Raw genomic sequence first — 12,018 nt, forward strand, 5'->3', positions numbered from 1 at the left:
GATGCCAGAAACAGCCAGGGGTGAAAATGAAATGATTTCACTACTTCAGCAAGTTGAGAACTATGAAGGATTTCAAGGTATTGACAATCATCTTGAACGTTTGGTTCCCACCAGACACTCAGCTTCACCTGTGGCTCCAAATAGCTGCTTGCATATGATAGCGGCCACATCCTGGTGCATCATTTCAACAGGCGGGCTAAACCAGGTGACGGTAACCAGTGGTTCCTCATATGCTGCTGAGATAGGGACATGCCTATCCTAGCATGTGAAATCAGTCTGGTGATCTGGGCGGATGAGATCTACGCTACGTGGAGAGTGAAGGCCATGACAAGGCACAGAAGTAGTCATGGTCATCTGCTGCAACGAGGAAAGACACCATTTGTGATGTCTACTCGTACCACTAGACCCAGACTTCCAAGATTGAGAGAATGGAACTGCCCCAGTACAATAGCTTTTCCACACAGGTTTCCTGTCATCATCAGATACCATGGACAACCACCAATAGTATTGGTAGTGTTCTAATTTGTTCTGTATTTGATTTAAATACATAATTTGATACAGTTAAATAGTGGTTTGTCTTTTTTATATGTTTTTAATTATTTCCATAAAACTTTGACTAATTGGAGCTGCCACTTAATTGGGCCAAAATGTACTGGTCCTGATGTGTCCCAATTAACTAGAATCCATGATATTTAAAGGAGAGATTGATAGGTTCTTGATTAGTAAGTACATCAAAGGTCATGAGGAGATGGCAGGAGACTGGGGTTGAGAGGGAAAATGAATCAACCATGATGGAATGGTAGAGCAGACTTTGTGGGTCGAATAGCCTCATTCTGTTTTTATGTCTTATGGTCTAATTCCACTGTTGAAAGAAGGAGCAAGAGAGAAGACATGGGACTAACCATTGAGAAGGTATTAACATTTATTGAAAATCAAAAGTGCTACTTTCTTAAAGTGAAAAAAAGCAGAAAATGATACAAATACCCAGCTGGTCAGGTAGCACTTGTGGAAGTGAAAGCAAATTTTGTTTCAGATTTCCAGCATTTGTAGGAAGGAAAGAGAGCTGTATTTTTCTTTCCACATCTGGTGCCTGCTCTCTTGAGTGTTTCCAGCATTTTGTTTTGGTCTAAACCCTATTAGAGAGTTTCCCTTTGTCCTCACCGTCCCTTACTGCAACTTAAAACGGGGTTTCTGTCCTTGCCTGTTCGGATGAAGGCACTTCAGCCTGCTACATTAAATCTGACCCTCTCTCCACGGATGCTAAGTGCTGTCAGCAGTCTGGTTTTCTTATAAGGTATTATTGAGGAAAAATGGAATTCCAAATAATCACTGACTGAGGAGAGATGATGCAAATTTATGGAAGATATATCTATGTGTGATCTACAATTTGTTGTATTTTTAACTAGAAGGCTAGATAAAATGGAGTTTGAGAAATTAATGTATTTGAAATTTCAAAGAAGTGTCATATGAGGACCCATTGGATAAAATTAGTCATACTGTTCAGAGGTTAAATTTGAGCATGAATTGATGAAGGCGGAGGAGAAATAAGCAGGTCAGGCAGCAAGGTGCTTGGAGCTCTGTTATTTACAACCTACGTTCATGACTTGATTAACAGGACAGAGCAACGTATCCTGGTTACTGATGATACAGAGCAAGGGAGGAACACAGTGTAAGCACTGAGGAGGACACCTGTCAGGTGATAGACAGATGAAGTAAGCAGGCAACGAGTTGTCACATAAGGTAGAATGTGGAGAAATGCAATATCATCTGATTTGGTCAGGAAAATATTGCAACATCTGGCACAAAATCAGCAGTCTAGGAATCCTTTTATCACAGGAAATCCGATGTACAACAAGTAATTAGGAAAGCAAATATAATATGTGATTTCATTCTGGCCTAAAAAGACTGGAGTATAAGAGCAAATAAGTCTGACTACATTATATAGTCATAGAGAGACAGCAAAGAAACAGGCTCTTTGGCCCACTGTCTGTTCCAACCGTCCATCCTCTCTTCACCACTAATCCCATTTTATTCTCCCAATACTCCCTATAGCTGCCCCCAGATTCTACCAGTCACTGACGTGGGGTAATTTACATCAGCTGATTAACCTGTCAGTGGGATGTGGTTGGAAGCTTGCTTCCAGAGAAAGCCTGCACAGTCATGGGGAAACTACACAAGTCTGTTTCTGTGATGTTTCTTTCTATGACTGGTGCTGGCACCCATTCACTCTCTTCTCATTATCTACGAAGTGGACTGCAGTTTGTGTCAAGGCTTCTCTTAAACCTGCAGTCTCTACTGGATCAGCATGCGCTTGGGAGGAACTCAGCAGGCCAGGAAGCATCTATGATAAAGAGTACAGTCGACATTTCGGGCAGAGACCTTCACCAGCTCTTGGGTCCTCAGAGACTCTATCTTCCTTCTACCCCACTTTCCCAGGACACCCCTACCCTCCCCTCTTCTCTGACACTATCAACCCCTTTCCCCCCCTCTGATCCCAGCACCATCTGTGCCAGGTCTTCACCATACCCTCTGACCTTCTCCTCTCTGAGACAGAACATCCTGTTCACAGTAAGGGCCTCACCTTTGTCCCCCTTCACCCACAACTCAGTGTGTTCTGCTCCCGCCATGACACTGAGCTCTTCTTCCACCACTTTCTCCCATCTCTATAGCCCACTTTGGTCTTCTGCCTTCTCTGGATCTTTTCATTGCCAACTGCAAATGGGACATGACCCATCTCAACTTTACCACTCTTCTCTCCAATTCCAACCTCATTCCTGCTCTCCACTCTATCTGTACTAATCCTCACCTCACCATCAAACACACAGATAAGGGGGGTGCTGTAGTGGTCTGCCAGACTGACCTCTACCTTGCTGAGGCCCGGCAACAATTATCAGACACCTCCTCTTACCTACCCTTCGAACTGGACCCCCAGGAGCGCCTGGACTAAGGAGCACCAGGCCATTGTCTCCCACACCAACACCGTCCTTATTAACTCTGGGGATCTCCCATCCACTGCCACCAACCTCATAGTTCCAACACCCTGCGTCTCCCATTTCTACCTCCTACCCAAGATACACAAACCTGCCTGTTCAGTTAGGTCTATTGTTTCTGCTTGTTCCTGCCCCACTAAGTCCTGATGAAGGGTCTCAGACTGAAAGGTCGACTGTACTCTTTTCCACAGATGCTGCCTGATCAGTTGAGTTTCTCCAGCATTTTGTGTGTGTTGCTTAAATTTCCAGCATCTGCAGATTTTGTAGTGCTTGTGTGTTAGGGAGCACCAGTTCTCTCATTTGTCTGCCAGTTAGCTGCCGTTTCCAAAAGAATGGGCTTGGTCTCACTGCCTCTAGAGTTGCTCAGAGAAATTAAGTCACTAATTGGTAAATTGTAGGGGAGATGTAGAGACTGTGTTCTAGTGCTGAGTGAACATGAAAAGATATTGGAAAATAATGTGAAAGAGATGGTCACAGAAATGATTTGCAAAGTGAGATGGTTCATCCACTGTGGTACAACAGAAAAGAAAGAAACAGGTGCAGAATGACCCAGAATAAGCCTTGTACTATCTGTCACAGAAACTTATTGCCCCAAGCCTAACATTGTACAGTGTGTGACAAGCATTCTCCACTCTGTTGTGGTATTCCCCTAACTGAAGAGCAAGTGTGAATGAAGTAAACTCAGCACTCTAATATTAATTAATGTTTCTATTCCTGTCCACATTTAAAGTCTTTGGTTTGCCATGGTTACTAACCAAGGCTGTGCATCTTGCGATAGCATCATGAATGCTCCATTTGCACATTTTACTGACAGTAAGTGTCAGTAGAGACATAATGTAATGTAAAAGGGACTATTGCAAAGCAGAATTTGGCTGTTGGCTGCATTGTGCGACCATTACCCCAGGGCAATTTGAATTATGGGTCCTCCCTAGCTTACAAATGCCTGAGCTGTACACATTTGGCAGCTCAGTGGGATGGATTTGCTACCATGTGGGTACAGTTTGAAGCTGTGTTTCCAACTTAAGAACTGTTTGCATTACAAATTGCTTACAGGAACAGAACCCTGTTGTTACTTGGAGAGGATGAACATCTCATTTTTTCCTTACAAATTAATTTTCACTATGTTATTTCACATTTCTAACTGCACTAGAGAAGATGTTGGTATGCCTCCTTGAACTGCTTCAGTCCTGGACTTTCTCCAGAACAATTACTGAATAACACTCTATTTCCAGTTCCAGCGCATGGACAATATGACGACTAGTGTCAACTTATGCCTGCTGCCATTGTTCTTCAATCTGGTGGCGATTGCAGGTTGAGGAGAAGCTCTTTGGAACCTTTGTAATTTATTGTGAACACTTTATATGGAACACATTGTAGCTTTGAGGCGAAACTTTTAAGGTGGGGAATGAATGCCAATCGGTTGCTTTGTCCTGGTTAGCGTCGAGCTTCCTGAACATTGCTGAAATTGCACTTAACCTTATAAATCGAGCGTATTTGATCACACTCCTGATGATGTAACCTGTGGGTGGTGGAAATACCCTTGGGGAGTGGGACTGAGCTACTCGCTTACATTCCTTGGCATGACTCACTCATAGAATACTGCATTTCTTATCAGAGCAACACTCTGCAAGTATATGTGAGTAAGTGCAGCTAGTAAAACTGTTGGTGACAAGATCACTCTCTTTGCCCAAGGTTGAATCTAAAATGAAAGCTTGGTAAATGCTAAATTTCAATATACACTCAGTGGCCACTTTTTTAGATACACCTGTAACCTGCTTTTAAATGCGGATATGTAATCAGCCAATCGTGTGGCAGCGACTCAATGCATAAAAGCATGCCGACATGGTCAAGAGCTTTAGTTCTTCAGAGAAAAATATCAGAACGGGGAAGAAGTGTGATGTTGACTGTGGAACCATTGTAGTTGCCAGAGGGGGTGGTTTGAGTATCTCAGAAACTGCTGATCTCCTGGGATTTTCACACACAGCAGTCTCTAGAGTTAACAGAATAGTGCGAGAAACAAAAAAAAACCTTCATTGAGAGGCGGTTCTGTGGACGAAAGCACCTTGTTGATGGGAGAGAGGTCAGAGGAGAATGGCCAGACTGGTTCAAGCTGACAGGAAGGCAACTAACCACGCATTACAACAGTGGTGTACAGAAGAGAATCTCTGAACGTACAACACATCGAACTTTGAAGTGGATGGGCCACAGCAGCAGAAGACCACACCAGTTCCACTCCTGTGGCCACTTTATTAGGTAAACTCCTGTACCTAACAAAATGGTTACAGAGTGTAACCGGACATTGTTGGGACCCATACCCTATGATGGATCTGGTGTACTTGGGCATTTCTTGCCATGATGTGAGGTGAATCAAGTTGTGTGAAGACTGGTTTCTGTGATGGTGAGGACCTCACAAAGTCTAAAATACATCATCTATTGAGTACCTCGGGCTGAACAGTGAGGCAAATATCTGTCTGCCTTCTCAGAACTGGAACAGTGAGTTGCAGAGACAGTGAATGTTCCTCTAGTACGTGCATCCTCTCCCTGTGCTTCTGCTACCCACTCTCTCAGTTCTGATAGAGGGGTTTCAAACTGATCCATCAACTTTATATTTCTACCTATACTGACTGATTTTCTGAGTGTTTGCAGTATTGTCTGTTTATTAAAGCAGGTTGTTGTTGATAGAATATGCAAATTGGGTTCTAACTGGTTTAAATATAAATAGATCTGACAGTTGGTGCAATGGGGAGGCCACATTCCCAATCTTTATTCCTTAAATTTTCTACTTATTGTGCTCATTGTCAGAGTCCCTAAAGTACATGCCGGCTGTTTCAACCTTCAGTGAGCACAATGTAGTGAATGCAGCTGGTGCTACTCTCTGACACACATGCCAGTTCTGGGAAGAGAGGAAGTTGGGTGAGCTCCAGAAGTCAACAGGGAACTTTTAACAAACATGTTTTGTTTCCCTTAAAATGTAAAGGGATGGTGATACGTTACACATGCAAAAAAATCAAGCTCAGTTTTCCAGATCCAATGAAAAGTCTTTGATTAGAAGCATTAACTCTGTTTCTCTCTACTGATGCTGACTGATCTGCTGAGTCAAGTCTGTTTCAGTTTTAATTTCAGATTTTCAGCAACTGCAGGATTTTATAATTTGCATTTATATTGTGCACTATATAGCATGTTTGTTCACAGAACATTACATTTGGCATTCAAGCAAGTAAAGAACTGGAATCACATAGAGAAAATGGATGATAAAAGATTTGTAATGCCTAGTCTCCAATTTCAATAACTGCGTGAGTCATAAATAGACTTGTTATTACAACTGCAGGTAACTCTCATGTTATGGCGGTTTGGCTAATAAAAATTTGCCTTTACAAATCATCTTGAAAAACTCTAGCATTCAAAATAAAACTTTGCTCTTCTGAAATTTATTTTTTTGTTTTATTTTATTGAGATACAATGTGGGATAGACCTTTCTGGCCCTTCGAACTGCACCACCCAGGAAACCCCCAATTTAATCCTAGCCTAATCACGAGACAATTTACAATACTGAATTAAACTACCAACTGGCATGTCATTAGGACTACGGGAGGAAACCAGAGCACCCGGAGGAAACCCACATGGTCACAAGGAGAGCATACTGACTCCTTACAGGCAGCAGGAGGATTTGAACCTGGGTCCCTACTACTGTAAAGTGTTGTGCTAACCAGCTGTCATGCTGAGATAAAATAAATACAATTCTTTTTCATCTCACACTTCTTAACACGTGCAGATGACGTGGCTTCGTGTTATAGAGAATCATGATGCTAATCATTTTCTGGTACTAAGTATTGAAGAATGTCAGAGTATTTTTGTCAATTTACAATATTCATCATAAAGTTTATATATTATTAACCACCACCTTGAATAATGAATTGAGAGGGACAAAGTCATTTGAGGGTCTTAAAATTAGAGTTTTATTTATTAATAAATAATGAATTGTTTAATTGATAATTTTGATTAAAATAAGAGTTGCTTATTTATTATTATAAGAGTCATTGTGTCCCACTGAAGACGTGGGTTATGGGTGAATGCTCGTGTACAAAATAATATAAAAATAGAATACTACAGGTTGTTTTATATTCACGTAGAGAATGGGGAGCCTCTCGCCTCACTTCCCACTCTCCTATTGTGACAAGGTGAAAACAACATATGGACCATCTAGGCTCATAAAACAGGCTGCCATGTCCCTACAGCAGAATTCTAAGTCCATGTTTTAGGTCAGGGGTCCTGAACCTGGAGTCCACAACTACCCCGCCCCCCGCAGGCCAGTTAATGGTAAGGCTCTGTAAGATCTAATGGTCAGATCTCCAGTGTGTACGGTCAAGGAAAAATCCCAAAGGTTTGCAATCAGTTGCTGTGGTGTGGAAGTAATTCAGGATGTCCACCAATGTTGATATAGTCTGCATTGCGATTGTATGTAATGAGTCAGATGGTCCAGTGACGATAATTGCTTCCAAGTTGGCTTTGGTTTATTCTGTTCAATTTTGAAACCATTCAGTGTTGCATTTTGGAAAATTAAATACGTTAGCAAAGATAAAATCTGCAAAGTCTTCAATTCAGTCAGGTGCTTCATGAATTAGTGGGTTCATTGTATGTTTTATTTTTTAACCCACTTATAATAAATTACCTCCTTTACCTTGCATATATTTGGGTCTTGATGTTAATCAGGCCTTTCTGAGGAACTGGGGCTATGTTGCATCAGTAGGTCTGTTTCTTTTCTGTATAATACATTTTTATACTCAGAAATATGGATAAAATAAACCTTCCAAGTGGTCATTTAAAGCATACTCTGTGTTAAGAGTGCTAAACTTTGGCAGTGGCTGTGTGGATGATGCAAACCTTAGGAAGGGGTTTGCCATTTGAAGTTCTTATCACTGACTTAACTGGGGGAAGTTTTTCACAGAGTGTTCAAGTGTTTAATGATTATCTGAAATGATAATTTCAGGATAGTTTCCACTAGGGACTCCTGATATCAGAAGGTATTCTATACTAAACCAACTCGTGAGTAATTGTTTATGGATGTGGAACCCATATCATTGCTCCCTGGGCAAAATCAGATATCTTAAAGTGCTGTTTACTTTCTGTCTGATTTTGATTTTGTAAAGTAATGACTCCAGAGAGATTCATGTCCAAAGGGATGATACTTTACATCACTATTTCCGTATTGTGAACCAACACTTCAGTGTGTTTAGAGCATGGATAGAATCCACTAACCTGAACTATTTTTCTTTTTTTTTGCAAGAAGCTTTGTTATTTTGTATTTTTACTGATAGCTGTCCTAAAGGAACCTCCAAGGCCACTTATTTTCAAGCAAGTTGCGACCTTGAAGCACAGAGCTGATCATTGGCTCTGATATGATCAAAGTGTAACATAAGTTTATTTGCAGAATCTCTGATTTTAGAATAATTTAATCTGAATCAGGATTATTAACACCGGCATCTTTCGTGAAATTTGTTAACTTGGCAGTTCAATGCAGTACATAATATAGAAGAAGAAAAAATAATAATAAGTAAGTAAATCAATTACAGTATGCGTATATTGAATAGATTAAAAATCATGCAAAAAAACAAATAATATATGTTTTAAAAAGTAAGGTACTGTTCACAGGTTCAATGTCCATTTAGGAATTGGATGGCAGAGGGGAAGAAGCTGTTCCTGAATTGCTAAGTGTGTGCCTTCAGGTTTCTGCCTCTCCTACCTGATGGTAACAGTGAGAGAAGGGCATGCCCTTGGTGCTGGAGATCCTTAATAATGGACGCTGTCTTTCTGACACAGGGCTCCTTGAAGATGTCCTGGATACTTTGTAGGCTAATACTCAGGATGGAGCCGACCTAAGTTTACAACCCTCTGCAGCTTCTTTCGGTCCTGTGAAGTAGCCCCCCCACCGCCCAATACCAGACAGCGATGCAGCCTGTCAGAATTCTCTGCGGGTACATCTATAGAAGTTTTTGAATGTATTTGTTGACATGCCAAATCTCTTCAAACTCCTAATGATTGAGCACGCATTTCTGAAGTTGATATATAGAAGTTGAAGTTGATGGAAAATACATCAAGCTATAACTGTTAGAATCTGATACAGGAACAGAAGAACTTGGCCAGTCAAGCAGCATGTGGGTAAAGATAAACCAGTTGACATTTTGGCTTAGAAACCCTTCTTCAGAATGGAAGTTATATCACGATCTGAGGAAGGGCTACCAGTTACCTAAAACGTTAACTGGTTTCTTGTTTCAAAGTTGCTGCTTTTCTGGCTGAGTTCTTCCAGCATTTCTGTATTTGGTGTAAAGTTATTACCTTGGGTGCACTGTCAGTGTTTTCTCGCTTCTGTTGTGCTCTGCATTCTATCCCAATAAAGTTGTTGGACGTGTGATAGGCACAATATAGATATATCTATCTGTATCGGGACAGTTGACTTCATCTTGAAACAAATATCATAATGGTAAACTTAGCTCAGGAACAAGCAGTTCTGTCTGTCGTGTCTGATGTCAACCATGGTGCCGGTCTGACTTATCCCATCTGCCTGCACGTATTCCATATTGTCTGTTGCCTGCCTGTTTGTGTCTGTCTGAATGCCTCTTAAAAGATGTTATCATATCTGTTTCTACCACCTACTGCGTTCCAGGCACTTAGCATCTTATGTGTGTTGAAAAGCACTTGTCTTGCATCTCTTAAACTTTCCCCTTCTCACCTTAAACCTATACCCCTAGTATTTACTATTTTCACCTTAGGGGAGAAAACTCCACCCTTTCATAATTTTATATACTTCTATCAGCTTGTCCTTCAGCCTCCGATGCTCCAGGTAAAGCAATCGAGGTTTATCCAACCTCTCCTTGTAGCTAATCCTCTCTAATCCATGCAACATCCTGATGAACCGCTACAACACCCTCCCCAAAATCTCCACGCCCTTCCTATAGTGGACACCGGAGCTGCACACAAAACTCCAAATGTGGCCAAACCAAAGTTTTATACAGCTGACTTCCCAACTTGTACACGCAACACCCCAGCTGAAGAAAAGCAAGCATGCTGTACACCTTTATCCATTTTTGTTGCCTCTTTCAGGGTGATGCACCCAATGTACATCAGTACATTGATGTACTTCAGTACATCAATGCTCTTAAGGACCCTGCCGTTTATAAAGTAATTTCAAAATCCTGTTGTTTCAGAAAATGTTACCTTAATCCAAATAATCCAAAAAAATTTAAAGATGAAACAGGTCGGAGTTGGTTGTCTGGACTGGAACTGTGATTTCCGTGTTTTTTATTTAGTAGGCCCACCTGATCTTGTATCTCCCAAAATATACACGAGGCAAGTTTTGCAGGTTGTGTCTCACCACAAATGGCATAAGTCCACACCAGCCTGTTGTGTTCTTCTGGATTGTTATACAATGGTGCCCTCACTTTTATGGGTCACCTGTATTATGCGCTCTCTGGATGTTTAGCAGAGAGAAAAGAATGTTTCCAGATACAACAGGAGAACACGATGCTGACTTTGATTGGAAGGAATGTGAGAAGTCTGGGTTGATTAATGTCAGCTTTGACATTTCTGAGTGGCAGGAGGAAGTGGCTCTGAACGAAGATCAACTATTCTTGGTTTTCCTTCGATCAGTTGACATCATAAGATGGGGATTTCTTGTTTTGTTTCTGCAGAATGGTGGTAACATTGTACAGTCTGGTTTATTATTTTAGAACTAATTTGTTTTTCCCTTTTTTTGTTCATTGGAGTAATGAAATGACAGAGTACGGATGGTGATTTGGGTTTGTCATACCTTGTCAAGCCCTTGATAGAGTTCTTCATTTGATCTGAGGTTCCCAACCTTTTTCATGCCACGGACTAATACCATTAAGCAAGGGGTCCATGGACCTCAAGTTGGGAACTCCTGATTTAGTCCCACTATCTTTCTTTTCTCTTATATTTGAAATCTAGTATTCATCAACAAATCTTTTGAAAGTTGCAATTGAATTTATCTCAACTATCCCTTCTGACGCTTGCTTCCAATTCATGTTAGAAAGTGTTTTTATACTTTGTAAAAGACCATATGAGTTTTCAAATGCACTCGTTAAACACTATATATTCTGTGTATGCCAGTCATTGCGAGGGAGATTTGGAGTTCCCTACTCCATGCACACTTTCTGTGTGATTATACTATGGTTGGTGCATGCCTAGTAATTTTGGAAGCTACATAATTAAGTGGCTCAATCAGATGTGGGATTGTAGTGTTTGTGGTCATAAATGTAGTGTCATGAAGGGTTCAGTTCGGTTTATGTGCCAGGATGTGTTATACAGCACAGAAACATGCCTTTCAGCCCATTGTGTCTCTGCTGACCGACAAGTATCTGTGCTAATACCATTTACCAGTATTTAGATGCTGTTTAAATGTTGTGAGGCCCTCTACCTCCATTACTTCATCAGGCAGTGTACACCAGATTGCAACCACCCTCTGTGGGTGGGGGGATTCTTCCTCAATCCCCTCCATATCTATTAATTCCTCAACTTAAACCCATGCTCTTTGGTCTTAGACACCTGTGCTATTGCCATCTGTCCTCTTGATGGTTCCCATGATTTTATATGAATGTCAAATTCCTCAGTTCCAAGGAAAACAATCCAGACTATCTGGCCTGTCCTTGTATCTAAAGCATTCCACTACAGCCAACATCTTTGTGAATCTCCTCTCTAGTGCAACCAGATCCTTCCGATAAGGTAGCGGCCAGAACTACGCATGTTTTTCGGCTGTGGCCAAACTAATAATTAGTAAAACTACATTAAGAACTCCCTGGCTAAAGAAAGTGAGCATCCCTTATGTTCTCCTTACCACCCCTTCTAAGTGTCCAACCACATTCACAGTCACAGAGAAATACAGCACAGAAATTGGCCATTCAGCCCATTGACCATCAACCTCTCATTTAAACTAATCATACAATAACAGCACTTCAGAATCAGTATCATATTTGCTACTACTGACTTAAATGACATGAAATTGGTTGTTTTGTCT

General features: G+C 41.1%; 1 protein-coding gene across 7 annotated transcripts in view; it reads left to right on the forward strand.

The window, feature by feature from the left end:
• ptpn9a (protein tyrosine phosphatase non-receptor type 9a) overlaps nucleotides 1–12,018 on the forward strand; it is a 248,321-nt gene that overhangs the window by 182,284 nt on the left and 54,019 nt on the right. The window lies entirely within an intron of this gene.

The sequence above is a fragment of the Hypanus sabinus genome, chromosome 21 (genome assembly GCF_030144855.1).
Source record: "Hypanus sabinus isolate sHypSab1 chromosome 21, sHypSab1.hap1, whole genome shotgun sequence".
Lineage (NCBI taxonomy): Eukaryota > Metazoa > Chordata > Chondrichthyes > Myliobatiformes > Dasyatidae > Hypanus > Hypanus sabinus.